General features: G+C 37.4%; 1 protein-coding gene across 9 annotated transcripts in view; it reads right to left on the bottom strand.

The window, feature by feature from the left end:
• The window catches only part of FRMD6 (FERM domain containing 6), a 248,170-nt gene that overhangs the window by 48,427 nt on the left and 171,808 nt on the right, over nt 1–27,935 (bottom strand). For 4 of the 9 annotated variants that reach the window (XM_037983972.2, XM_037983976.2, XM_037983974.2 and 1 more), the window contains one exon: nt 25,126–25,192. The exons of the other annotated variants lie outside the window; for them this stretch is intronic. The gene's annotated coding sequence lies outside the window, so the exon portion shown is untranslated. The remainder of the gene's footprint in view (nt 1–25,125; nt 25,193–27,935) is intronic. 9 annotated transcript variants of the gene reach the window in all.

The raw sequence follows: 27,935 nt of genomic DNA, 5'->3' as shown, positions 1-27,935 counted from the left end.
AAAACAGGAGAATAGTTACTATTCACCATAAGCAGAGAAGACCAAGAAGATGGGGGATAAAATCTGAGTAGCTGAAAAATTTGGGTGGTTGGGTTAAAATAATAGTAAATTATTATTTCACCCAATAATCCCACTTATAGGGAATATATAAGAAGAAAATAATTCAAAATAAATCACTAACACAGTAAATAATTCATGGAAGTAATATAAAATTCATTTAAGGCAAACAAAGCATATTGGGCAATTAATTCATAACAGTAATTTTCAGCAACAAAGGAATATCTCATCTTGAATACTAATATGTGGGTGAATAGTCCTCTTATTAAAGACCACAATGTGTTTTACAGAATCATGCTGAATATGCTTTTATTGTATTGTACATTTGTAACAAATTAGAGTAGCTGAAAAAAAAATGCTTTTACTGCAAACAAAATAACTGGAAAGCATGGTTGATAGGTAATTTGAAAACTGATCAGTTAACAGTGTACTCATAGCAATTTTAGTAAAAACAGCTTTAATTTCAAGCATATTTTATAAATGTGGTAAGGGGAAAATCATTAAGCTAATTACCAAATGCAATCTAAGAAACTGTAATCTGACTGTAACATTATTACACTAAACAAATGTACGTGGCTGTGTATGTCACTTGAAATGCAGGCTAGTTGTTGAATCAACAGAAAGGCTAAGTTTTGGGAGAGGAAATACTGTGTGGCAGTAGGCAGTATAATAGGCTATTAAGAGCCTGGACTCTGGAGCCAAACAGCTGGAGTTTGAACCCAAGCTCTGATACTTCCCACCTGGGTACCCTTGGGTAAGTCTCCGTACTTCTTTGTGTCAATTTTGCTCACCTTTGATGAGATTCGTGTGAAGATTATTAAATGGGTTACTCACATGTGAAGCACTTCGAACAGAGCTTGATATACAGTATGTGTTACTGTATTTACTACCCATTGTGGAAAGCAAGTGGAAACACTGGTGTTTGCAAACATGTAGTGGTCACTATCTATGCTATTTTATCATATCTTGAAATCTAAATAAATGGTGTTTTTCTCCTGTTGGTAGCTAACAGATTATTTAACTTCTGTATTTAACCAATGAGGTTAAGCTTGGGGTTAGGAATAAAAAAGAGCCTTCCAATTAAAGTGGACTTGAATTGGTGCCAAGTAATGCTCGTCATATTCTAATGAAAAACATTATGTGGCTAGTCCTCAGCTATAGAAAAGGGAGAATATAAAAAGACCAGCAAAGAACTTTCTATTGCAATAAAGAGAAAAACTAGTGAAATTGAATCATAAGCTGTGGTTAGCATTATAAATCACTGCAACCAATTTGGATTTGCTTGTAGTAAGAGTCATAGAGATGTTCATACCTTTTCACCCAATAATCCCACTTGTAGGGAATGTATAAGAAGAAAATAATTCAAACAAAGCATTCAACATTTCTGAACAAAAGTACTCACTAAAGTGTTATTTATCAAAGTAAAAAATGAGAAAAATATAAATAGGGGAAAGACAGGAACAGATTAGTAAATTATAGAATATAAAAAATAACATCAATAATAAAAAATGTTTATTGAGCACATCATCCCCTAAATCACAAATACCCACTATAGCCAAAAATTACCTTTTCACTATATAATTTTAGAATAGGACTAGCAGGAATAAAGAATGCTGCTAAATCAAAGAGGAAAAAAATAAAAGCAAGAAAAAGATCATGATAATTCTGTTAGTCAATGAACAAGTATAAACCAACTGGTATTTGACAACTCCAGCACTTGTTAAAGTGTAGTTCATACATATTTGTCTCTCAACACCATTTCTAAATTCTAGCCCTTAGAAAGTTTATACTCTTTCAAGAGTCAAAATTAATAGAGTAGAAACAATAGGAAGTAATACAACTACATCTTAAATTAAACACTAAACTATGTGGTAAAATGAAGGCTGTGGCATTTGAGAAAAGGCTGAGAACTGGGAGGAGTGTGCCATTCAGGAAAGATTCCATGAAGGGAGGTTAACGGCATGTATGTTCTGGGGGAGAAGAAAAGAATTGCAAGGGTGGGAAATAATACAGATAAGGGCCCTGGTAGAGAGGCCTGGGCCTGTGCTGCTGCCCCAAGCACACTCAGACTGACTGGATGAGAAGCCTGGTTACAGAGCCTTCTCCTGAAATACAAGGCATTTTCTTCAGTATCCCAAGAGGCTTCCAACAAGATGTGCTCGGATGGCACACAGTATCGTACACCATGGACTGCTTTTCAAAGTTCTGTTCTTTGTTAACTCAACCAATGATTTGCCTTCTCTAGCTTTAGCTGCAGTTTTGCACCCTGTGCTGTTCGGACTCAACCGTTCCCCTTTTTTTGGCATTATTTTCTGCTACCACTATACTCACGTTATTTATTTGATTACAGAGGCAAAGCAAAGGCTAATGATAATAGGTACTTGGAAAAATGAAAATATCACTTGTCGTACATTAGAGATTAAAAACACATTTCTCCAAAGCACAGGTGTGGTATATCCTTTCTAAACTGAACAGTAATAAGCATAATTCTGTTAATCAACTATTACAATGAAGTCCATAAAAGAAGTGATGGAGATCTTTAAATATCTCAAAAAGCCTGATAGAAATGGCATCTTTTCCCACAGTAATATCTCAAGGGAAATTACAAGATCTTTCACTTAAGTAATATTAGTATTATTTTCAGGCACTTATTTTGATAGCACACTTAGCTTTACAGGCCAAAGCAAAAAAAATGAAAACAAATGACTTCATTTGTTTTGACAGAAAATCTTTCCAAACATAAGGCCTGAGGAAGATGGGGTAAATGATAAATGAAAGTGATCCTCAATGACTGAAAAGTTGGGAAAATTATTTACTCTCTCTATAGTATTTGCTATATATATATGCTATATATGCATTATGTATATGCATATTACATATAATATGCATAATACATATTATATAATATGCATTATATATAGCAAATGTATATTATATACACACACACATATAGGTACACACACACATATATTTTTATATAATGTTAGGAAGGAAAAAATATCCTTTTGTCTAGTCTTTTTAACAGCTTTCTTCTCTACTATACAATCTGTGTTCTCACCTAAACTTTTAAATGTTCTCTGTCTTGTCTCATTCCTTAAGGCCATCCCCCACAATGCTGCCAGGGTGACCTTTTAAATTACATATCTGATCACACATATCACACCATTGCTCACATTCTTTAACAGTTCAGCACATCCACAGGACAACACCTAACACTAAAGCACAGTAATCCTTCACCATCGGGTTCCATTCCTCCTCAGTGTAAGCATTTTCCAATTCATGTTCTGAATTACTGCAATTCTTTTCCTCATGGATCCCTGAAGTCGTCTTGCTCTCATACTTGTATGCTTTTGACCATGCTGTTCCCTCTGCCTAGAATATTATCCCTTACATATTATCCCACCCACCCACCCACTCCAAAAGAACAAAATGAAATCATAAAATATCTTCATTCTCCCTGGAAACTCAAGATGCTGGTCTGTGAAGCATGCCTCCACGTTGCTAGGCAGCATAGCGGTTTTTCTCCTGCTCCCCATGGAGGACTGGGGTCTCCTCCAGGGTAGGCTGTCAGTATCTTTATGTCACTAATGCCCGGGGTAGTACTGGTTCTGTATAGGTATCCAGTAGGACTTGTTAAATACACGATTTAGACTTACCAGAAATGTGAATAAATCCCTAGCAACTAAGATTAAAATTATGTTCCTTTATGACACACTTGTTCCCCACAATGGGAGTCAGTGTTGGTCAGAGCTTCTTGAATATTCTGCATGTTAGTTATAGAGGAAACGCGTACATTTTTTCTTGTCTCCACATTTAGTGGACATAATGTGAGAATATGATCCTCCAACACTGTCCACAAAATACAGTTTCTGCAAAAGTCTCCATGTGTGTCAGGTTAAGCCAACTTAAGTGAAAGCAAACACACAAGGAGACACACTGGTTGGGGTACACTAAGTTGCAAGTACCAAAAATATCCAACTCAAATCTGGACTCCGAAGCCAAACTGCCTGGGTCTGACTCTTAGCCAGCTATTTATTAACACTAACTGTATGACCTTTGACAAGTCTCTTCACCTCTCTATCTCAGCTTCCATATCTGTAAAATGGAAATTATAACAGTATATACTTTACAGGGTATTATAAGGCATATGGTAAGCACTAGTTAAGTGTTAACTATTAGTAAACAACAGGACTAGTTAAATTAAATAAGGGAAATTTATAAACAGAGTAACTTGGAGCCTAAAGTGAAATGGGTGGGCCCACAAGAGGTTTGGTATGGTGGCTCACATTGTCACACAGAACCTAGTTTCTCCTGGCAACCTGAAATCAGCTTCATCTTAAGGCTGGCATCTCTCAGAGTGGCCACATCAACCAGAATGTGGAAGGAAACAAGAATACCGAAACGCTCCCTAATTAGAGAGTTCACAAGTCCTTCAGCACTTGACAGGCGCAGGAAATAGTTGAATGAACCTAAGCCACCTAGGGCCCACATCTAGATTTGGCCATGGGTTAACCTCCCCTGAAGTACACGGACATCAAAACCAAACCTTGGGTACCTCTGGGAAGTTGGGGGATAACAGGAGATATTAGGCAACCAACAAGAACAAAGGCAATGGTAAAATTCATGAATTTTAAACCACAGAAACTATTTTCACAGCCATCTGTATTCAAAAGTCATATCAGGTTTAGCAACCAGGCACAAAAATTCCTTTCAACCAAGATGAATTTCTAGCATGACATCGCCAACAAAAAGTGCTGTTCTCAGGGAAAATCCTCCAACTTAGAAGCATCTGCTTCTAATTTCCACAATGAAATCTTTGATTCCCTCATTCATGGGACTTGCACTCAATTCCCTCTGACACAGGAACTGCAGTTTTCTAGATAATGACTTTGCCGTGAAATTCGCATTATCTAGTAGCAATATATGAATCTTAACATCAACTTTACTTATTTTCCCCTGAAATACTTCTTCCCAAAGAGAGCATAATGCCTCCAACAAAGATTGAACTAAATATTTGAGAAGTTGCTAGCTTTCTGGTAACATTGCAAAAGGATTTTCTACATCATCAAATGGCTCCTAACAACAACAAGAAAATGTACAAGCTAGAAACGCAAAAGCCCCACTGACAACAGACTAAATATGGTACATTAAAACAATTAAGCAGTGAAAAATCATGAACTACAGCTATACATTAACAAGTGCGAATCTCAAAAAACAACAGTAAGGAAAAAAAGTAACAGAAGAATACATATGATAGATTCTATTTCTATGAATAGAAAGTTCATCTGTTCACATGTCAGGTTCAAAAAGAAACCAAAAAGGAAAGTTCAAAAATAAGCAAAACTAATGAATGATTCATTTAGGGATACATATATATGTGTGATAAGACTGTGAAGAAAGGCAAAGGTACGTTTAACTTCAAAATTATAATGCAGGGGAGGCTGGAGGTAGGAGGAGATATATTCAGAAAGGAGCAGAGAACTTCGAAGGTTCTAGAGAAATTTTTTTTCATAAACTTGGTAGTGAATACAATGGTGTTCTTTCATCACTATATTGTTTAAAATGTACAGACATCACAAACACTCTTCTATGTGTACATTTCACAACTCTGTAAAGCATGTCAGAAGTACTGAGGTTGAAAATGCTGGGAATAATCACATTCCGATAATTTAATTTTAAAAAGATACATAAGGCAGGACAAGTATGAAATGCTGCTGTAACTGCCTGCTACATTTCACATAAGATGAATCCATTACAGATCCTATGTAGAGTTTACCATGTAACTACCATGTACCATGTACTTATAAAATGTTATTTCACTTACTACATGATTTGTTTTCAGGGATCTGAAACTAAGAAAAGCCTTAGAGCTCCTAAAATTATTAATGAATTCTTGTAATTTTTATAATCTAGTGACAGGTATAAAATAATTTCTGAGTTTCTGTCTATTCCTAACTGGAAACAAATGTAACAAAGGGCAATCAAATGAAAAATTTATCACTGTATCAGATTTTAGAGACGACTTCATCCAACCTTTTAAGTTGATAGGTTAAGAAACTGGCACTTGGAGAGAATGTGCTGGCCAAGATGAGAGTCAGCTGTAGGACCCTGGTGTGCTTTTCCTTAATGGGATTTTTCTTCCTAAATTATATTCCAAAACTCCCAAGGGTAAAAACAATTTAGCTTAGTCTAGCATCTTTTCAGAAAGTTCATATTTTATATTTTTAAATAGAAAGTTAAGAAGCATGCTAAAATAATTTACTAAATTAAACATACCCAAATGCTAATAAAACCTGCCTTTTACCTTGATATCTTTCATTATATGTGAAAAATTTTATGAAGCCAGAAAAGGGTTTTTGAGATTCTAGATTTAATTTTTATCCTACATAAATTATGGGGCTAAGATTATGTTGTTACCCAGACACACTGAAAGCAGCAGCATTTGCTGTGGGGACACCCACAGAGACACACACACACACACACACACACACAGTACGTGTGCAGAATGATGCAAAGTGAGGCTCCAAGGCCAGGTACTCTTTAAAGTAAAGAAGATCAAAAGCACAATCTACAGACTTCAAAGTAAAAGATTTCTCTGGACAATCTAGCAAGACTTTCTACTGCTACAAAAGTCCTTATTTAACACCCCCTTGAGGAGTTTTGCAGTGATTACACAAGTTGGAGACAAGTTGCTAAATAAACTTATAAAGACAAAACATTATACAATTTTAAAAGCCCTTAAGAGAAATGATAAAAATGTTTCTTTTATATATGGCTTTATTATAGTTTCACAACATATTTACCATTGTCATTTGCATGTACAGATTCTGTCTCCAACACATTAAAAGACACTTCTATCCTAACAAGGCCTTCCATTAATCAAAGATCTACAGTTCCCCTGGGGAGTCATCAAATCTTTAGCCAATGTGCTCTAAGGAGACCAAGGTGCCTTCTGTTATTCTAGAGAAACATGGATCCAAGACTGCTAAGGTAGCTGTTGGGAACATAACTGGGAGCTAGGGATGGCTGTATCCTTTATGCTTCTCCCAGAGGAATCTTCAATCAGAAGCTGGCCTCTTCTACTGTCACCCAGTGTTTCATTCTCCTAGCTTACTTCTAGAAAATAACTACCATTAATTTGCCAGTTATACCAAGTGTGAAATCTCATTTTCAGTGGTACTTACCTATCTAGTAACACTCTGTTTCCCATATGCCAATTCACAGGCCTTATTTCTGTAACTCTTCTCAACTAGAGTTTTGAAATAAGATACAAACCAAGGTCAATTCAATTATTACCCATCTATTCTAAAAGAAATAGAAATAAAGCCACTTAACAGTGAACCTCTGGTCTCTCTGGTGTGTGAAGTCAACAAAAAGCAGGAGTGAGTCACTGAAGAGCCCAGTCCAGTCACCTCCATTTGACCTACCTATTCACTGGATCATCTGGTTGTTCGGTGTGCGTCCCCCTCCATATTACCAAAAGAGAACATTCCTTCTTACAGTAATCATCCTCTGATGTTTTGAGAGAGACTTAAAGTATGCTTTCTAAAGGGTGTGGGGGAAGGAAACCAGAATTACACCTTACCCTACACAAATAGGGTTAATCTTCCATGAAAAATGGAACCATACCTCAACCTTGAAGGTTAGAGTTAAAAAAGAAAACCCCAAACCAATCAAACAAACAAAAACCCGAAACCACCCTACCTCTGCTCAGCACTGCTTTTTCATATGGCTCTAAACATACTGGAAAGGCAGAAGTACTGAGACTGACCCATAAACATCTATCCTGGAGAAACCCAAGGAGCAGACTATTACAAGTCAACAGGCATGGCAGGACCACCGCTCAACACCAACGGCTCATCGTTACCTCTTACTCCCTCAGTCCTACCCTAGAAAAGACTATCTATTGCCTACAATTAACTGCCTTGGAATCACCTTCTCTCTGACCCACAGGCAAAATCATTCAAATATTTAAACAGTACTCATTGAGAGGAGTGCCTATATTCCTTCATGATTTTCACGTTTGGAAGAATGAATTAAGAAAACATGGTGTTGTTCCTTATAGTGGGCTTTCTAGGAAAAGTTGGATTCTTTTTTTCAGATATAAGATTTGCAAAGTTGTAAATTATCTATTGGCTTTTTACCTTCAGTACAAGTTTCAACAACCAGGAGACAAAATCCTGAAACTCCCTCTAATGAGTCTTTCTTTCAAAAGCATCTTCCAATTGAAAGTCGTCTGTCCAGGATTTGGAAATTATTTTCTCCAAAAGTAAAAATCGTCATGATATTTTCTAAGCTTCCATGTATAATAAATGAAAACCATAGCTGAGGTCTAAGTTATACACTTTAGTGAATAAAGTCATTAAAAGCAAAGATTCTGATAATAAAAAAAAAATACTTCCTTTCAGACTCTTACTGCACCACAAACTCTGGACAATCTATAAACCTTCACTGGCAAGTGATTACTTTCAGGGACCATTCTTCAGAATGAGTATAAAAAACACCATATTCCACATATAATTATGCAAAAAACCCCTCTGTACTTTTTTTCCCCTCCACATTTTTCAAAGCATTTCTTCCAGTTTTGGGGAGTTTTTAAAAATAACCTGTTATATCCAGGAACTTTCAGTTCTTGGCCATTAAATATGAATTGCTGCAGGAATTGTCCTCTGCCATAAACAACTAGAAAAGTGGATAAAACACATCAAATGGTTTTTAGACACTGAAGGAAAACAAACTAAGTAAGCCTAATGATTCCCCAAACTTAATGACTGGAGGCAGTTTTGGTCCACAGTGAGGAAAGGAATCCAAACAGAACTGAGAAGGTTCCCTGAATTGAGAAGATAAAGAGGAAAGTTTGGCAGGCAGAGGCAGCTAGAATTTGGGCCAGCACAGAATCCCAAAGAGGAAGTAGGGGAACCCAAAGAGAGGTCCAAAGATCTTCAGAGAGGTTCCCTTGATACATTGGCTAACTATTGATCTCTGCTTACGTGGAAAAAAAACTCCACAAGGCAGAGGAAAGAATCTTCGACAAGCAATAGGTCAAACAATTCCTAAAGCTCACACAGAGCTGGGCATAGTTCTCATTTCCACTAGCAAGAGGAGAAATCCTGTAGTATCTATGGCATCAGACGGGTTAGTCTGAAAGACATCACCTCAGTAGGGCAAGTAAAGCTTTAGTCTGAAGGCTGCCCTGAACCAACTCAAAAGAAGGTTAGAAGCAAGCCTCAAAAGGATCAAACTGGGCCCAAGTAACTTACCCACACGGTGAATAAAGTCCAGACTTTTTAAACCCCACGTAACTTACTTACATGCTAGAATAAAGTCCAAACTCTTTAATGCCCAAGTAACTTATCTACACTTATCCTTCATGAAAAATGGAACCCAATGAATTCGTTTATTCACCCTTCTAGAATGAAGCCCAAACTGTCAAAATGCAGCACCCAATAATAAGAATATTATGAATAATTTTACAATAAATTCAAAAATATAGATAAAATGGACAAATCTATTAAAAGACACACCTCCAAAGCTCATTCAAGACAAAATAGATAACCTGAATAGCCCTATATGAGGGGACTTCAAAAAGTTCATGGAAAAAATGGAATCAAAAGATAAAAATAAAGAAGATAAGCTTTATTTCTCAACATAAGCTCCAAAAGGTCAAGACATTTTTATAAGTAATGATACCAGCCACTTAGTGTATGCATCCTAAAGAACTGAGGGTCCTGGGAATTTAACCATGTCAATGCAATCTTTTCACATTATTAACTGAAGAAAAATGGGTGCCCTTTGAAGATTTTTAAGATTAGGAAACAAAAAGAAATCAGAAGGAGCCAAATCAGGACTGTAGTGTGAATGCCTAATGATTTCCCATCAAAACTCTCCCAAAATTGTCCTTGTGTGAAGAGAGGAATTGAGTAGGAGCATTGTTGTGGTGGAGAAAAACTCTCCAGAGAAGTTTTCCCAGGCATTTTTCTGCTAAAGATTCGACTAACTTTCTCAAAAGACTCATAACAAGCAGATGTTACAATTATTTGGCTCCCCAGACAGTCAACAAACAAAATGCCTTGAATATCCCAAAAAACTGTTGCCCTGACCTTTGCTTTGATTGGACCACTTCCACCACCTCTTGGTAGCCAATGCTTTGATAGTACTTTGTCTTCAGGATTATACTGGTAAAGCCCTGTTTCATCTCTTGTTACAATTCCTTCAAGAAATGCTTCAGGATCTTAATCCCATTTCCTTAAAATTTCCAATGAATGTTCTGTTCTTGTCTGCAGCTGATTTGGGCACAATGGTTTTGCCACCCATCTAGTGGAAAGTTTGCTCGACTTAAATTTTTCAGTTACAATTGTGTAAGCTGAATCAACTGAGATTCTACAGTGTTGGCTATTGTTTCTGCTGTTAATTATTGGTCTTCTTCAATCAGGGCATGAACAAGATGAATTTTTTTCCTCACAAATTGGTGTGAATGGTCTGCCCCTGCAGGCTTCATCTTTAACATTTGCTAGTCTCTTCTTAAAACAAGTAAGTTATCCACTTGTAAACTGATTTCTTTGGGTCACTGTCTCCATAAACTTTTTGTAAAGCACCAATGATTTCACTATTCTTCCACCCAGGCTTCACCACAAATTTGATGTTTACTCTTGCCTCAATTTCAGCAGAATTCATGTTGCTCTGAGAGGGGTTCTTTTCAAACTGCTGCCTTACCCTTTTTAGTGCCTCAAACTAGATTCTATTCAGGTGTCTTACAACGTGTTAGTATGAGTTTATTTCGGTGCAAAACCATTCTGAAATCCATGCACAATATGCATTTTCTATGAACTTTCTGAAGATCCCTCAGTTATTAAATGAACTGAATTTTTAGTTAAAAATTTTATGACAAAGAAAATTGTAGGCTCAGATGGCATCACTGGTAAACTCTACGAATATTCAAATAAAAAATTAATACCAATTCTACACAAGCTTTTCCAGAAAACCAAAGAAAGGGGAATATTTCCCAACTCTTTCTATGAGGCCATCATTTCCCAAACTAGGTGACATTATAAGAAAATTTTTAAAATGACCAGTATCCCTCATGAACATAACGCGAGACTCCTAATAAAATGTGGTATACTGAATTCAGCAATATAAACCAAAAGGATAACATATGACCATGTTGGGTTTATCCCAGGAGCGCAAGATTGGTTTGATATTCAAAAATCAATGTTACTCACCATAACAGATGAAAAAATGAAATTATATGATCATTTCAATAGATGCAGAAAAACAGCTGATAAAATTTAACATATGATAAAACATACAAACCGCCGGGCGCAGGGGCTCACATCTGTAATCCCACCACTTTGGGAGGCCAAGGCAGGTGGATCACCTGAGGTCAGGAGTTGGAGACCAGCCTGGCCAACATGACGAAACCCCATCTCTACTAAAAATACAAAAAATTACCTGGGAGTGGTGGCAGGCACCTGTAATCCCAGCTACTTGTGAGGCGGAAGCAGAAGAATTGCCTGAACCCAGGAGGTAGAGGTTGCAGTGAGCCAAGATGGTGCCAATGCACTCCAGCCTGGGTGACAGAGTGAGACTGTCAAAAAAAAAAAAAAAAAAAACCACGAAAAAACATACACAAACCCTCAGCAAACCAGTAATAGAAGCGAACTTCCTCCATCTGGTAAATCATATGTATGAAAAATCTATAGTTAATATTACACAAATGGTGAAAGATGGAAAGTTTTTCTCTGCTAAGACTGGAAATGGGCAAAGATGTCTGCTTTCACTACTCATTTTCAACATGCTATTGAGCTCCTCTCCAGAGCAATAAGACAAGAAAAGGCATCCAGACTAGAAAGAAAGAATTAAAACTATCTGTATTTGCAGACATGATTGTCAATGTAGAAAATCCTAAGACATGTCTAAAAAACCTATTATTAAGTTTATGAAGGTCCAAAACAGAAGGTCAATACACCAAAAACAATCAGTTTTATTTCTAAATACTATCCAATGATTGGAAATTGAAATTTAAAATATCATTTATAGCAGCATCAAAAAAATTAAATATTTAGTGATAAATTTAACAAAGTGTAAGACCAATACGATGAAAAACAATATTTCTTAGAGAAAGTTAAAAAAAAAAACCTAACTAGTCAGGCGTGGTGGCTCACGCCTGTAATCCTAGCATTTTGGGAGGCTGAGACGGGCGGATCATGAGGTCAGGAGTTCGAAACCAGCCTGACCAACATGGTGAAACCCCATCTCTACTAAAAATACAAAAATTAGCCGGGCGTGGTGGTGTGCGCCTGTAACCCCAGCTACCCAGGAGGCTGAGGAAGGAGACTCACTTGAACCCAGGAAGTGGAGGCTGCAGTGAATTGAGATTGCGCCACTGCACTCTAGCCTAGACAGAAGAGTGAGACTCCATCTCAAAAACAAAAACCCGTAACTAAATATATAAAAATGTACAACAGGAAGACTCAATATTGTTAAGATATCAATTCTCCCATAACTAATCTATATGTTCAATGCAACTATAACCAAAGTTCAATTAGTGTTAAACATGAGTACACATAAAAACTGAAGAAATCCAAAGCTAGTTAATAGTACTGTACCAATGTCACTTTCCTGGTTTTGAAAACAGACTACAGTTGATTATCACTGGGAGACTCTCTATACTATTTTTGCAACTTCTTGTGAGTCTAAAATTACTTCAGGCCAGGTGCGGTGGCTCATGCCTTTAATCTCAGCACTCCAGGAGACTAAGGTGGGAGGAGCACTTGAGGCCAGCCTGGGCAACATAGTAAGACTCCCATCTCCACAAAAAAATAAAAAATAAAAAATTAGCTATATGCGGTAGTGCATGCCTGTGGTCCCAGCTACCTAGGAGGCTGAGGCAGAGGACTGCTTGAGCCCAGGAGGTCAAGGCTGCAGTGAGCCATGATCATGCCGCTGCACTCTAGTCTTGGCAACAGAGTGAGACCTGTCTCTAAAAAAACTAAAATTAAATTAAATTACCTCAAAATAAAGTTTTTAAAAATCCCAGGGATTTTTTTTTTTTTTTTTTTTTTTTGGTAAACATCCACAATCTGATTCCAATCTACTTCAACCCTTATACAGAAATTACAAGTCCAAATTGAAAAGCTAAAACTCTAAAAGTCATAGAAAACTTACAAAGGAAGATCCTTGTTGCCCTGGTGTTCTTAGGGCATTAAAACATGAACCACAAAAATTTAGCTTTTTAATTCTGCTCTTTGAAAGTCACTTAAAAAATGACAAAGAAATCATCAGAACAGAAAATACATTTTTAAAACATATCTGGAAAAATAAAAACCATATCTGATTAAAGACTTAAATTGAAAAATATATAAATACTACAACTCAAGAACAAGGCAACTCTTAAAAATACGGCCAAAAAAGTTAAAGTCACTTCACCAAAGATATACAAATGGTAAATAAGCACTTGAAATGATACTCAACATTATTAGTCATTAGGAAAATGCAAATAAAAATCTAAGTCAGATACCACTACACAACTGCTAGAATAGTTAAAGTTAAAAACACTGACAATACCAAATCTTAGTGAGAATCTGGAGCAACTACAACTCTCAGGGCAACTAGAACTCTCAGATGCGGCTGGTGAGAATGTTAAATGATACAGCCACTTTGAAAACGAATTTGACAATTTTTTATAAACATTCACTTACCATACAACTCAGAAATGAAAACTTATGTCCCAAGACTTATATAATACATAAATGCTTATAGTAACTTCATTCATAATAGCTCCAAACTAGAAACAATCCAAATATCCACAAACAGGTAAATGAATAAGCAAATTGTGACAACTGAATACCACCCAACGACAAAAACGAACTACTGATATGTGCAACAAAATGGATGAACACATCATGCTAAAGTGAAACATGTCAGATGCAAAAGCATCTAGAGTGGCAGGGGAGGAGACTGACTAAAAAGGAGCTGTAGAAAACTTTTTGGCTTGACAAAAATGCTCTGTATCTTGACCACAGTGCTGATTACATGATGATATATACATTTGTCAAAATTCATCAAATTATCTACTTTAAATTTGTTGATTTTTATTGTATATGATTCATCATTTAAAAAGCTGATTTGGGGCAGGCGTGGTGGCTTATGCCTGTAATCCCAGCACTTTGGGAGGCTGAAGTGGGTGGATCACTTGAGGTCAGGAGTTTGAGAACAGCCTAGCCAACATGGTGAAATCCTGTGTCTGCTAAAAAATACAAAAATTAGCTGGGTGTGGTGGTGCATGCCTGTAGTCCCAGCTACTCAGGAGGCTGACGTAAGAGAATCACTTGAGCCCGGGAGGCGGAGGTTGCAGAGAGCCGAGATTGTGGCACTGCACTCTAGCCTGGGCGACACAGGGAGACTCTGTCTCAAAACAACAGTAACAAAAACACACCAGCATTATTTCATTCAAGCTTCACAGCCTTCTGCATTCTAACTTAAACATGTTAAGTTCTGGGCTGGGCATGGTGGCTCACGCCTGTAATCCTAGCACTTTGGGAGGCCAAGGCGGGCAGATCACTTGAGGCCAGGGGTTCAAGACCAGCTTGGCCATCATGATGAAACCCTGTCTCTACTAAAAATACAAAAATTAGCCAAGCATGGTAGTGAATGCCTGTAATCCCAGCTACTCAGAAGCTGAGGCAGGAGAATCACTTGAACCCAGGAGGTGGAGGTTGCAGTGAGCTGAAATTGTGCAACTGCACTCCAGCCTGGGTAAAGGAGTAAGACACTGTCTCAGTAAATAAATAAATAAATAAATAAATAACTTCTAAAGAGTAAATCAAGCAACTGTCCTTAGTATCTTACCCTTAAATGTATAATGTGTAATCATTTCAAAACACCTTTCTTTTCATTTCCCTTTTCTAACCAGTTCTATAAATTAATAGAGGATTTTTCAGGGTAACAGCTGCTCTGAACAAATGACTGACAATGTGAATTAATTTAGACCCCGTATCTGTAATACATTGATTAAAAATTTCCTGAAAATTTACTCATCAGCAACATGAGCCTAGTTCAAGAATATGTAAGGCAGTAATTAAAGGAAATGTTGTTTTACAAGTTAGATGACTTCAATTAGCTTTCCCTGCTAGGTTTTACTCTACAACTTATATTTCAAGAAAATTTATCTTTACTTTTTTTAGGCACCTGTAGAAACAAATAATTTAGTCAATTACAAATCATTAGCTCTCAACATCCTCTCCCACAGATTTAAAATGAATGAGGGCTCAGAAAATGAGTACTTGAGTTTTAAAAGATTTTATTTTTAAGATTTAATTAGAATTTATTTTAAATTCTAGATGAGACAACATTTATTAAAAACTGTTCCTGATTTTAATTTCCTTAAATATCCTTAATATTACACTTGAAAATCTTGGGTTTCTTTGAAGTAAAACCCTTAAATATATCAATTTTTCTGAATCTCCTTCTATAATTGTAAGTAATGTGAGTTCCTCAAAAGAGATTTCTGAAATGGCACCACTGCAGCTGACCTTTGTTTCAGTGTGTCACTAAACTATGCAAAAAATTAACTTTACCACTATATTTAGATGGGTTAAGTATAGAATTCTATTTTCTTTGGAAGAAAATACATAAAACATTTCTGATTGTTGTGATAAAACATACGCAACCACACAAAATTCCACTCTATATTTTGGGTCACACATGTCAATAAATGTACTGCTGAGTTTTTTTCAGGATACCATATTACTTCACTCTTCCAAGCGATAAAGTATTAATTTTTCAGTTATGGACTTGCAGTATTAAATAAAGGTGCTATCCACTAGTAACTATTAGGGGATTACTAAGTTTATTTTTTATATCCTATTTCTGAAAGCCATAAGAAAATTCCTCATTACAAATACCTTTGAAATAATTATAGTTTCATAAAATAAAAGTTGTTTTGTAAGCTATTCATATCTGATCTTTTTTTATTTTTTTATTTTTTATTTTTTTTGAGACAGGATCTTGCTCTATCACCCAGGCTAGAAAGGCTGGAGTGCAATGGCATGATCACAGCTCACTGCAACCATGACGTTCCAGGCTCAAGCAATCCTCCCGCCTCAATCTCCAGAGTGCTGGGACCACAGGCATGCATCACCAAACCCAACTAACTTTTGTATTGTTTGCAGAGATAGAGTTTCATCACGTTGCCCAAGCTGGTCTCAAACTTTGGGGCCCCAGCAATGTGCTTGCCTCAGCCTCCCAAAGTGTTGGGAACACAGGTGTGAGCCACTGTGCCAGGCTAATATCTGAAATTTCTAGCCCAATTTCCCATTTGTCCTTTGTTTACTTATTTACACTGAGTTCAACTCAGGTACCAAACAATAAATTCTAGAGCTATAAATCATAATTTTGTTTATCACTAATGCAATGACAACAGCCAAGTTCAGTTCTCAGGGAAAAAACTTTTTAACTATTATTTTGTTACAAAATTACCTCTTTATTTATTTGTAAGGTTAAATTTTTACATTCCAATTACTTTACAAACCACCATGGAATATGTATGAGAAAGTTAAAGAATTCAGAATTCAGTCCTGTTACAATCCCCACTTCAGTCCCCACTCCTAGACCAGATCAGACTGCCCTAAACTCTCACAGCACCTCTACTTCTCAGTAACACTTGTTGAAATTAAGTCATTATGTACTCCATTATTTAAATCTGCCATTCCTGCTAAAAAGTGAAAGCTTCAAAAGGGAAAGTACCACAGTAGACATACTATTCACCAAATGAATAAAAAGATAAGACATTTAAAACAGTATTAGTCATTAGGAAGAAGCATATCTAAAATAATAAAATGGCACATAGTAATGAGCCATTCATCCGGAAGCATCATCCATCTATGTAACAGAACTAGGGAAATGGCAATAAATGAGGTGTTTAGTGAATTAATACTCAAATGGATTATATAATTGTTACTACAAAGCTACAAAGGAAATGGCATAGTAAATTAAGAAAGCACTATGTGAGGAAGTAGATTTCACATAAGATTTTGATTACGTTCTACTTCTTCTGTAAGTGTCACTATAATCATAGATTATCACCCACTGGAAGTTAAATCTAACAATAGAGTATTAGTCCATCTTCACACTGCTGATAAAGACATACCTGAGACTGGGCAATTTACAAAAGGAAGAGGTTTATTGGACTTACAGTTCCACATGGCTGGTGAGGCCTCACAATCACAGCAGAAAGTGAAAGGCACAACTCACATGGCGGCAGACAAGAGAAGAGAGCTTGTGCAGGGAAACTTCCATTTTTAAACCCACTAGATCTTGTGAGACTTATTCATTATCACGAGAACAGCACGGGAAAGACACGCTGCCATGATGCAATTACATCCCACTAAGTTCCTCCCACAACACATGGGAACTGTTGGAGTTAAATTCAAGATGAGATTTGGGTGGGGACACAGCCAAACCATAGCAAATAGTTAACCTAGAAAATTTAAAATAAATTTGCTAGGTGTTAGTAAATTAAATAATCATTGTCTTCAAGAAACTAGTACAGCTGGGGAGCTAGAAATGTGCTAGGTTCCAATGATGTGATACAGGCAACATGCAGCTCAGATGCAGCGGAAGGAGAAGCCAGAAGCAGAAACATGAGGTAGACAAAGTGTGTATACATTAGACACGTCAATGGGAAGAACGATTTGGCTAGATTTAAGGAACTTTGAGAAAAAAATTAAGTATCTAAACACAAGGTTAGCAAACTCACATGCCTACCAGGGCAGGAGCAAAGAAGTGAAGCCTGCAGGATGAAAAATGCCTACAGTGTCTTGGCCCCAATGTTGGGGACAAGAGAGTCTCCGCCAGGGGCTGTGGGAGACTGCAGAGCACACACCCTGTATAAAGGGGGAAGCTGTTATGTTGCTACAACAGACCTTGCCAGGCCTTCAAATTTTTCTAGAGAAGGTATGAAACTCAATTTTTTTAATGTTAAAATTTCTCTATTTTTAAACGTTGGCAAATAACTGTGTTAAAAGCCAAAACATGTTTGCAGCCAAACTTCTTGTTGGGCCACAGGCTTGCAACTCTGGTTGGCATGATGAATTCCACCCTAAGAGATCTGGACTTTATTCTGTAGTCACTGACAAGTGACATAACATTTATTTCAAAACTTGCTCAGTTTTATACCTCTGCATATTCCAGTATCTACAATGTAAAAGCCTTAGCACTGGGAAATTACTTCACATTGGCCTGGTGTATTTCGGTTACAAGCCAATTACATTCTAACTAACTGTACTGTAACTTAACTAACTGTAGAGTAACTTACAAGTTTCAGCTGAAAAAACATTCAAAATGATACTAATAAAACAGTGCTGGTAAACCAGCACCTAAGAGAATGCTGACATTATATGCATATACCACAACCCACTAGAAACACACATATAATCACCAGAGCTCCACTTCTCAAAAACCTTGTGCCCTAATCCACTGCAAAGGAAAGTCTTTGCCCTTTCCAGCGTTTTCTAAATTAGCAACTTTCTAAAGACTAATACTACACTTTGGTATTACCAGACACTAAAATATATGTAACGAAGTTTTCATTCTACCAATCACTCCAAGCTTTTAACTATCCAAAAACAATACTTATGCATTAAAGGCCTAGGTGTTAGCATTTTAATAAGCTTAGAGAAAGAAAAGATAATTAGTATCAGACACTTGTTGATTCATTTTGATGACAGTATTACAGACAGTTAGCAAAATTCAAAGGTAGTTCCCAGAAGAGAAAATTCTTGGTGTATAATTATAAAATACAGGACTATGAAAATTGCTTCATCACATGCTTTGAAATAATACTTCATGATGAAAGTCATCAACAAGGTATTTAAAATTTTAAAGAGGCAATTTTTCTATTACTCAATTGGCTCTGGCTCGTGGGATTCACTAACCTGAGCCATTTACTCTGTGAATGATGGCTTCCAGGCCAGTGGGGCACTATGCTGTCTGGCCTAGTCAGCCCAAACCTATCACCATTGCTGAAAAAGAAGCCAAGTCAAAGCACATGTCTCACTTTTCATGAAAAAGGACTGCTATGGTTTGAATGAGCCCCCCAAAAGTTCATGTGTTGGAAACTTAATCCCCAATGCAATAGCACTGGGAGGTGGGGTCTAACAACAGGTGATTGAGTCATGAGGGTCAAGTCCTCATGAGTGGATTAATGTAGTTATCACAAGAGCAGGTTGTTATAAAAATCAGTCTGGCCTCTTGTGCTTTCTGTCTTGCCCTTGCTTTTGCATTCCACCATGGGATGACCTGGGCCAGATGCTGGTGCCGTGCTCTTGGACTTCAGGGCCCCCGAACCATAAGCTGAATGAACTTCCTTTTTTTAAAGTGTAACTTTTATTTTAAATTCAAGGATATGAGTACAGGTTTGTCACATAGACAAACTTGTGTCATGGGGGTTTGCTGTACAGATTATTTTGTCACGCAGGTATTAAGCCTAGTACCCATTAGTTATTTTTCCTGATCCTCTCCCTCCTCCCAACCTCCATCCTCTGGTAAGCTCCAGTGTGTGTCCCCTCTATGTGTCCATGTGTTCTCATCATTAAGCTCCCATTTATAAGTGAGAACATGCAGTATTTGGTTTTCTGTTTCTGCATTAGTTTGCTGAGGATAATGGCCTCCAGGTCCATCCATGTTACTGCAAAGGACATGATTGCATTCTTTTTTTTATCGCTGCATAGTATTCCATGGTATATATGTACCACATTTTCTTTATCCAGTCTACCACTGATAGGCATTTAGCTTGATTCTATGTCTTTGCTATTGTGAATATTCCTGCAATGAACATATGCAGGCATGCATGTGTCTTTATAACAGAATGATTTACATTCCTTTGGGTATATACCCAGTAATGGGATTGCTGAGTCGAATTGTATTTCTGTTTTTAGGTCTTTGAGGAATCACTACACTGTCTTCCACAATGGTTGAACTAATTTACACTCCCACAAACAGTGTATAAGCATCCCCTTTTCCTCCACAACCTAGCTAGCATCTGTTATTTTTTTTTAACATTTTAGTAGCCACTCTGACTGGTGTGAGACGGTACCTCATTGTGGTTTTCATTTGCTTTCTCCAATATCAATGACAAGCTTTCTTCATGATTGTTTGCTGCGTGTATGTCTTCTTTTGAAAAGTGTCTGTTCCTGTCATTTGCCCACATTTTAATGGATTTTTTCTTGTAAATTTAAGTTCCTTATAGATGCTGGATATTAGACCTTTGTCAGATGCACAGTTTGCAAATATTTTCTTCCATTCTGTAGGCTGTCTGTTCACTCTGTTGACAGTTTCCTCTGCTGTTTACTTTAATTAGATCCCATTTGTCCATTTTTGCCTTTGTTGCAATTGTTTTTGGTGTCTTCATCATTAAATCTTTGCCCATTTTTATGTCCAGAATGGTATTGCCTAGGTTGTCTTCCAGGGTTTTTACAGTTTGGTGCTTTATATTTAAGCTTTTAATCCATTTTGAGTTAATTTTTTATATGGTATAAGGAGGCGGTCCAATTTCAATCTTCTGTATATGGCTAGCCAGTTATCCCAGCACCATTCAACGCATAGGGAATTCTTTCCCCGTTGCTTGTTTTGTCAGGTTTGTCACAAATCAGACATCTGCAGGTATGTGGCCTTACTTCTGGGCTCTCTATTCTGTTCCACTGCTCTGTGTGTCTGTTTTTGTACCAGTATCATGCTGTTTTGGTCACTGTAGCTCTAATAGTTTGAAGTTGGGTACCATGATGCCTCCAGCTTTGTTCTTTTTGCTTAGGATTGCCTTGGCTATTCAGACTCTTTTTTAGGTCCCATATGACTTTTTAAATAGTTTTTTTTCTAGTTCTGTAAAGAATGTTAATAGTAAACTTCCATTCTTTATGGACAGAACACCCTATGTGTAGTACTCCATTATACTATCAAAAACAATCTAAGACAAGGATCAATAGGTTAAATTAAAGAACACATCTTTACTAGAAATGAAAAAGTCTTTAAACAAAGTATGAGTATTTTCAAGATACAGTTCTCCTCCAAAGACATTTAATAAAGAACTAAAAAACTGCATAGAACTGTTTCTCTATTTCACAACATATGAACTACAATCTATATACTAGAGCCCTACCAATAATAACTAGGGAAAAGCTCAAAGGCTCCCTAACCCTGACAAAGGCTGCTGAAGATACGCATGGCCTCCAACATTCTCATTTCCAAAGTCCCGCTTCACATCCCATCAGGCATATTAAAATGTACCCACATCCAATATTAAATATTTGTAATATACAAAACTGAATTACAAGTAATAGTTATCTTTCAAAAATTTTTTGTTCTCTTTGAACCCACTCCAATAAGGTTTTTATCCCCACTCCTCCAGTGACACAGCTCTTGTCATCACCACCAATGACTCCCCAGGTTGCTAAATCCAATGAGCAACTCTCGGTCTTTACTTGACCTCTCAGCAACATGTGAGCTAACTGATCCACTCTTCTGCTGGAGATATTTTCTTTGACTACAGGGACATTTCTAATTTTCTTCCTATCCTCTGCTTGCTCCTTCTTAATTTTCTTTTACTGATTCCTCCTTATCAACACAACCTCTAAAAGATGAAGCATCCAGGTTTAGCCCAAGACCAACATCACAATTAGAAAAACAATTCATAGTTCATTCTTCCACTGTGTAGGTCAACAGAGTTAACAGTATCTTCTGGTGATAACATTGTTACTCAAGGAATGGAGACACTTAATTGGGTTCACTATGTTGGAAAAATGTGCTTAAAACACTTTCTTGTACTATGTGTGTGATTTCTTCTCTTCTCTACAAACTGTAAATACTGATATGCCCCAAGGCTTGGTCCATAAGCCTCCTTCTCTGACTACACATATTCCCAAGTGATCTCATCCAAATTCTGTTGGCAGTTTCCAAATTTGTATCTCCAACCTAGACCTATTCCCTAAATTCCAGATTCCTACAGCAACCAGTGATTCTATTAAAATGCAGATCAAATCATCTCACTCCTCTGCACAAAACTCTCTGATGGCTCCCCATTCCACTCACAGTCAAGTCCTGAATACAGTCCACACAAGCCAAACATGTGCTCTCCAAACATCTCTGACCTTGTCTACTACTCCTTCTCTCCCTGCTCTCAGTGCTCCACCACTGTGCTCTTCTCCCTGTTCCTGGAACACACCAGGCATGCTTCCACCTGAGGCCTCCATTAGTCCCTCTGCTGGAACACTTTTCCCCCAGCTAGCTCTGCGTGGCTCTCTTCCTCCTTCAAGCCCTCTTTTCAGTGAGGTCTACCTTGACTACACTCCTCCAAATCGCGAAGTCCCTGCCTCCCTTCCCCAGCACTCCTACTGTCCCTTAGCCTGCTCCACTTTTTCTTTTTCCCATCAGGCTTATTACCTTCCAAAATACTATAACACTTATTTTGTTATGCTGATTGTCTCTTAATAGAATATAAGGTCCATGAAGGCAGAGTTTTTTTTTTTTTTTTTTTTTCCCCCCTTTATTTTATTCACTGACATCTCTCAGACCTAGACTAGTGCCTGGCATATACTAGGCATACATTATATTGAATGCATGAATTTAAACATTTAATAATTTTAATTTCATAGTTGTCTTTTAATATTTGAGATTTTAATCAGATCTTGTACATTTCTGTTGCTCCTAGAAAAGCCCCTTTTCCACGGGCTTGAAGGATAGAAAAATCTCAGCCTGACTTCACTATCCATTATAAATCCAGTGGCCCCAGGAAGGCTGGGAACATCCCATGTCTGACCATCCTTGATTTTGGACCCTAAAACCAAAGCTCAACTTCACACTCATCTGGAAACATCTAGTATCTTTTCACACACATGTATTTTGTTCCCCCAACTAGACATGAAACACATTGGCAGAAATTGTACCAAGTATTCAGCACAGTCCTGAATACTTCATAAAGACATAAAACTTGGTTTTTAATGGACTTAGTGAACATTTTTAAAGTGTTAAGTTTACTAAGCTCAAGATTTTACACGCACAATCACAACGGAAACTGGGTTATCCGGACTAGGTCCCCTGCCCTTGAATGAACAGATCGGAATGATACAGCGCGAGTCTTCTAGAGGATCCTGTACCGTTTTTAGCTGAGCTTGTACTTAGGCTAGTTAGATGAAAATGTATCTTTCTAAGGTGCTTAACTGTGTCTTTCTTAAGTTTCTTTGAATGAATCGTTTAAAATCAAAAACTCTGGCCCTCATACCAGAAAATTACAAACGGTTCTGACCCACATTATATAAACTGTGCCAATGATTAGGGGGTATAAAGAACTGCTTTATATCAATAACAGTGGCTTTCTTCAAAAGTACTCACATGAAGCCATGCAGGGAACATGGGCAAAAGACATGGGCCACTCAGTGGTACTCTTTAAGTTTAAAAGAACTTTGCACAACATCAGTCACCGTAAAGAGAATTTTTATAATCTGCAGGCTGGCTTTTTTGGCATATGGAAAGAAACAATTATCCAGCAGACAGAAGCTGAAGGACTGAGACGGCTGGAAATTAGAAGAGAATTAGGAAAAATAACTCGATCAATTAGTAATCAGTGCGACAGGCCAGCTGCTCCTACTGCAGCAACACAGACTTCCCAGTATCTGTAACTGAGAAATACTAGGTTTTGTTGCCTGCTTAATGCCGTCAAAAAACAAAGTTAAATCTCATGAAATGCTTATAAATGAAGACTTGGGAACCTCCCATAAAACTGTAAGTCATTTTATACATCACTTCCTTTTGTCTTAAGCAGCAATAGCTAACATCACTTAAGACATTTATTATATATCAAAGACCACACCAGCTGTTTGACCTGTACCATTTCACTTAAAAATAAGAACAATCCTCGGGATAGTTACTATAATTATCTCCCACTTTACTGATGAGGAAAAAGAGGTGTAGAGAGTTAAGTAACTTCCCCAAGGTTACACATGGGAGAATACTGGAGTCTGGATTTGGGCCCCAGGGGACTGATCTCAAAGACCTCATTCCTATCATTATATTTTACTATCCCTCTTCTGTGCTGTCTTCAATATGGATTACTCTGTTCTGTAGTAATTTCACTGAGCAACTTGTCAGAGCTGTGGCCCTATGGTCAGCATATTTTTTATTTGTTAACATTACATATGCTAAATTTTTGCTGCAATAAGCAGTATCTTATTCAGGTAGGAGATATAAATACTACATACTTACAAAATTCTCTAATTTTACCTTCTCTTCACCTTTTTAGTGAGCCTAAGCTGAAGCTCTGAGTCTTTTCTTAAATAATAAAACTGCCCTTTATTCTTTAGGGAAACATAAAAGAAAATGTATACATGAATATTTTTCCTTTGCAAGCACTTTGTTTTATCTGTTAGATCTCTCAATGAAATCATTATCTTATGTTTTACAATAAGTACTTCCGGAGACTGCCACAGATTTTGGCGTCAGAATTTCACTGCTGCTCTCAGTAGACAAAGACTGGATGTTTCCAGGGATCTTTAAGAAACGATAACTGGATGGGGGTGGAAGGAAGACACAAAAAGAGAGAAAAGAGGGAGAAGCATAAAGGCAAGAGGAGTCCAAAAAATGAATTTTTGAGACATTTTCTTAAGGATGAATTATTCCAAAAATATTGACAAAACAGTCCTTTGAAGTTAGGGTCCATCCTAGATCATTTATGGATCAACAAAAGAGTGAATCAAGAGGGACCTCGAGAGATCTCCTACTTGATACTTATAACCCAAAGTCTCATTAGAAAGCCCTAGAAGTGAGGGAGAGAGAGAAAACAGGGAAAAGGCAAGCCCCAACAGAGCTCTGTATGGAGGGCAGAGGTACAGCAGGCTGAATGAAGAAAAATTCTGCCTCACTGGGCTACAGATCCATTTTCTCTGGGCAGATCTGAGTCTATCTGAACAGAGCCATAGAATACCTTTGCATGAATCAGAGAAGGGCACCCATCCTCCAGGCAGTGCACCCCCCAATGGACTCACTGCTTGGACGACACAGTAGGGAGCTGGTTTTCAGACCCACCTTGCATGGCAAAACCTGCACAGCTACAGAAGATCTTGCCTTCTCTCTCTCCAACAAGCATGTGGCACTAGAGGAGACAAGATGGAGAGTCAGAGCAGCTTGTACTATTGGTGCTGTCATTAGCTGTGAGACTTTGTATAGTCATTCAACCTCTCGAGGCCGCAGTGCCTCCATCTCTGAAAAATGATGTGGCTGGCTAGATGTCACCTAAGGTCTCCTTCCTCTTACCAATTGTCAGTTGAAATCTGGTAATATCTAGTTGGTATATTCCAAACTATATCCTTAGGATACGGTGACTGAGTTGAACCTTTAAAGTGTTCTTAAGAATGTTTTATTTCCTCTCACATCTTATTTCTGACGTTACTTTTTTTCTTTCAATCTTAAAACCATATTCAGCTTTCAATCCCAAAGTGCTCAACATTTTTTAGAGCCATCAAAAGGTCACCTATCATGTACTGTCCTCAAATTACCCAAATATCCACCAACAAAATGGATAAACTGGGCATATTCATTCACAGAAATAACAGAAAAAAGACCTACTGCTACCTACATCAATTTGGATATATCACATGACATTATGTTGAGCTAAAGATGACCAAAAAATGTGTATTTTATTGCATTTAAATGCAGTCCAAGAACAGCTTAAAACTAATCCGTGACAATAAAAGTCAGAATAATGGTTATCCTGGGGACAAGGATGATGACTGTAAAGAGAGGCTGGTAACGTTCTGTTTCTTGATTTGGATGCTAGTTGCCCAGATGTGATTATTTTGTGCTGTACACTCCTGATCTGTGCATTTGTCTGGTTGTGTATAATTCAGTAACAAGTTCAAAGAAATAAAGCTACAGGGACCAAAATAAAAGTCATCTACTGAAACTGTACACACAAGTGCTACTACCTGTGGGGAGAAAATTAATCACATTTTATTTAACCCAATCAGAGAGAAAATCATCTGAAAAGCTAAGTGAGAAACTCCATTATATTTCCTAAAATATGCATCAAGAAATTGCTTAATTTTTTTTAAATGATTTCCTCTCTCACATGAAACTGTGGCTATAAATTAATACAAAATATTGTTTTCCTGTCTTCATATACCAGTGAAACATTATTGCTCAAAGTTGTATAAAACAAGTACAAAGGTAATGTTGTTGGAAAAAATCTGAAAACACCCCCGAAGAGGATCCATTTGGGATAGTGAGAGTCTAAATAGATATTTCTGGTCAGAATTATTCCAATTATCAGCACATTAATGCAATGACCTGGATAATGACCAAATCTCTACCTAGTTTCTTGCTGTATCGATTTAACTTAGCTAAGTAAGGCCATACAGGTGGGGAAAGACATTCAAGAAAATGCTATGCTGGCCAGGGGCAGTGGCTCAAGCCTGTAATCTCAGCACTTTGGGAGGCCAAGGCAGGCAGATCATGAGGTCAGGAGTTCGAGCCCAGACTGGCCAACATGGTGAAACTCCATCTCTACTAAAAATACAAAAATTAGATGGGCGTGGTGGTGGGCACCTGTAAATCCCAGCTACTCAGGAGGCTGAGGCAGGAGAATCATTTGAACCTGGGAGGTGGAAGTTGCAGTGAGCCAAGATTGCGCCATTGCACTCCAGCCTGGGTGACAGGGCAAGACTCCATCTCAAAAAAAAAAACAAAAAAACAAAACCAAAAAGAAACGAAAAGAAAAGAAAATGCTGTGCTACAGACAACTCCAAGGAAGCTCCAGGAAAACATTGCCTTCTCTTGGGACTGTATTTGGTTCAGCTGTGAGTTTGTTTCAGCACACTTCTCTCTTCTTGACTTGAAGTAATACAATCAGCTGAGAGAGCAATGATTTCTTTCCTCTTCTCGGGGTTCTGTAATTCATCGTTGATCAATATGGTATATATACTGCATGACTGTTCCGTTCCATTTGATGTATATAAAAAGTGATCATACATAAACTTGCATCAGAATTACACCGCTAAATCACATAAGGTAATGAGAAGCACAGATTGCTTGTTTTTACCTAAAACTTCATAATAACTTCAGCCATTACTGCTGTAGGGCACCCTCTGGTCCCACGGCATGGGAAGTAGACATTAGTAGTTTCCTCAACTATTGGGGGACTAATTATTTGTAGAATCATTAGTACTTAAACAAAAAACGTTTCTGGTCTTTGAAATGGGAAGTGGCTTTTGGAGTGTACGGAATACAGTTATCAGCAACCAGTCCCTGCACATTATTTAACACCAAACTAGTGATTCAACACTAAGACAGGCAAAGTTTCCAGGATAACTATCAATTAGCAGTCCTATTTCAAGTTGTATATGACTTTATAGGGTACCTTAATTCTAATCATTCTAATCCTTTTTTCTCAGCTAAAAATACCTTATTCTTTAATCTACACTTCGAAACAGTAAGTTCTCTCTACTTTGGCCTTGTTTTAAATACTTATCCTTCTAACTTTAAGCTTTCCTTGCAATACAATGTCCAGTATTCTACTTCCTCGTTCCTCTCAATGTATCCCTTTAACTTGCTTCTATTTATTTTTAAAGGCCCCCAAAGCCTCTTGCTCAGGATAATGTGCAATTCAGAAAGCCCTCTCGACTACCCTCTGTATCAAAGTTTAACCACAGAGACCAACAATAACATTTTGTCTGTTTGGGTTTTAGGGAACATACATTATTAATGAAATTTCACTACTCATAAAACTCCTTCGCTAAATCTTCCCCATTCCCCTCTCCTAACTCTCCATTGTTTTATACACAATCACGACATAAACACACTCCCAAAATGTGTAATGATATAATCATACAAAGACTTCC

This window comes from Chlorocebus sabaeus, chromosome 24 (assembly GCF_047675955.1).
Source record: "Chlorocebus sabaeus isolate Y175 chromosome 24, mChlSab1.0.hap1, whole genome shotgun sequence".
In the NCBI taxonomy this organism is placed as follows: domain Eukaryota; kingdom Metazoa; phylum Chordata; class Mammalia; order Primates; family Cercopithecidae; genus Chlorocebus; species Chlorocebus sabaeus.
The sequence above is the reverse complement of the archived record's forward strand: the minus strand, read 5'-3'. Positions and strand labels throughout refer to the sequence as shown.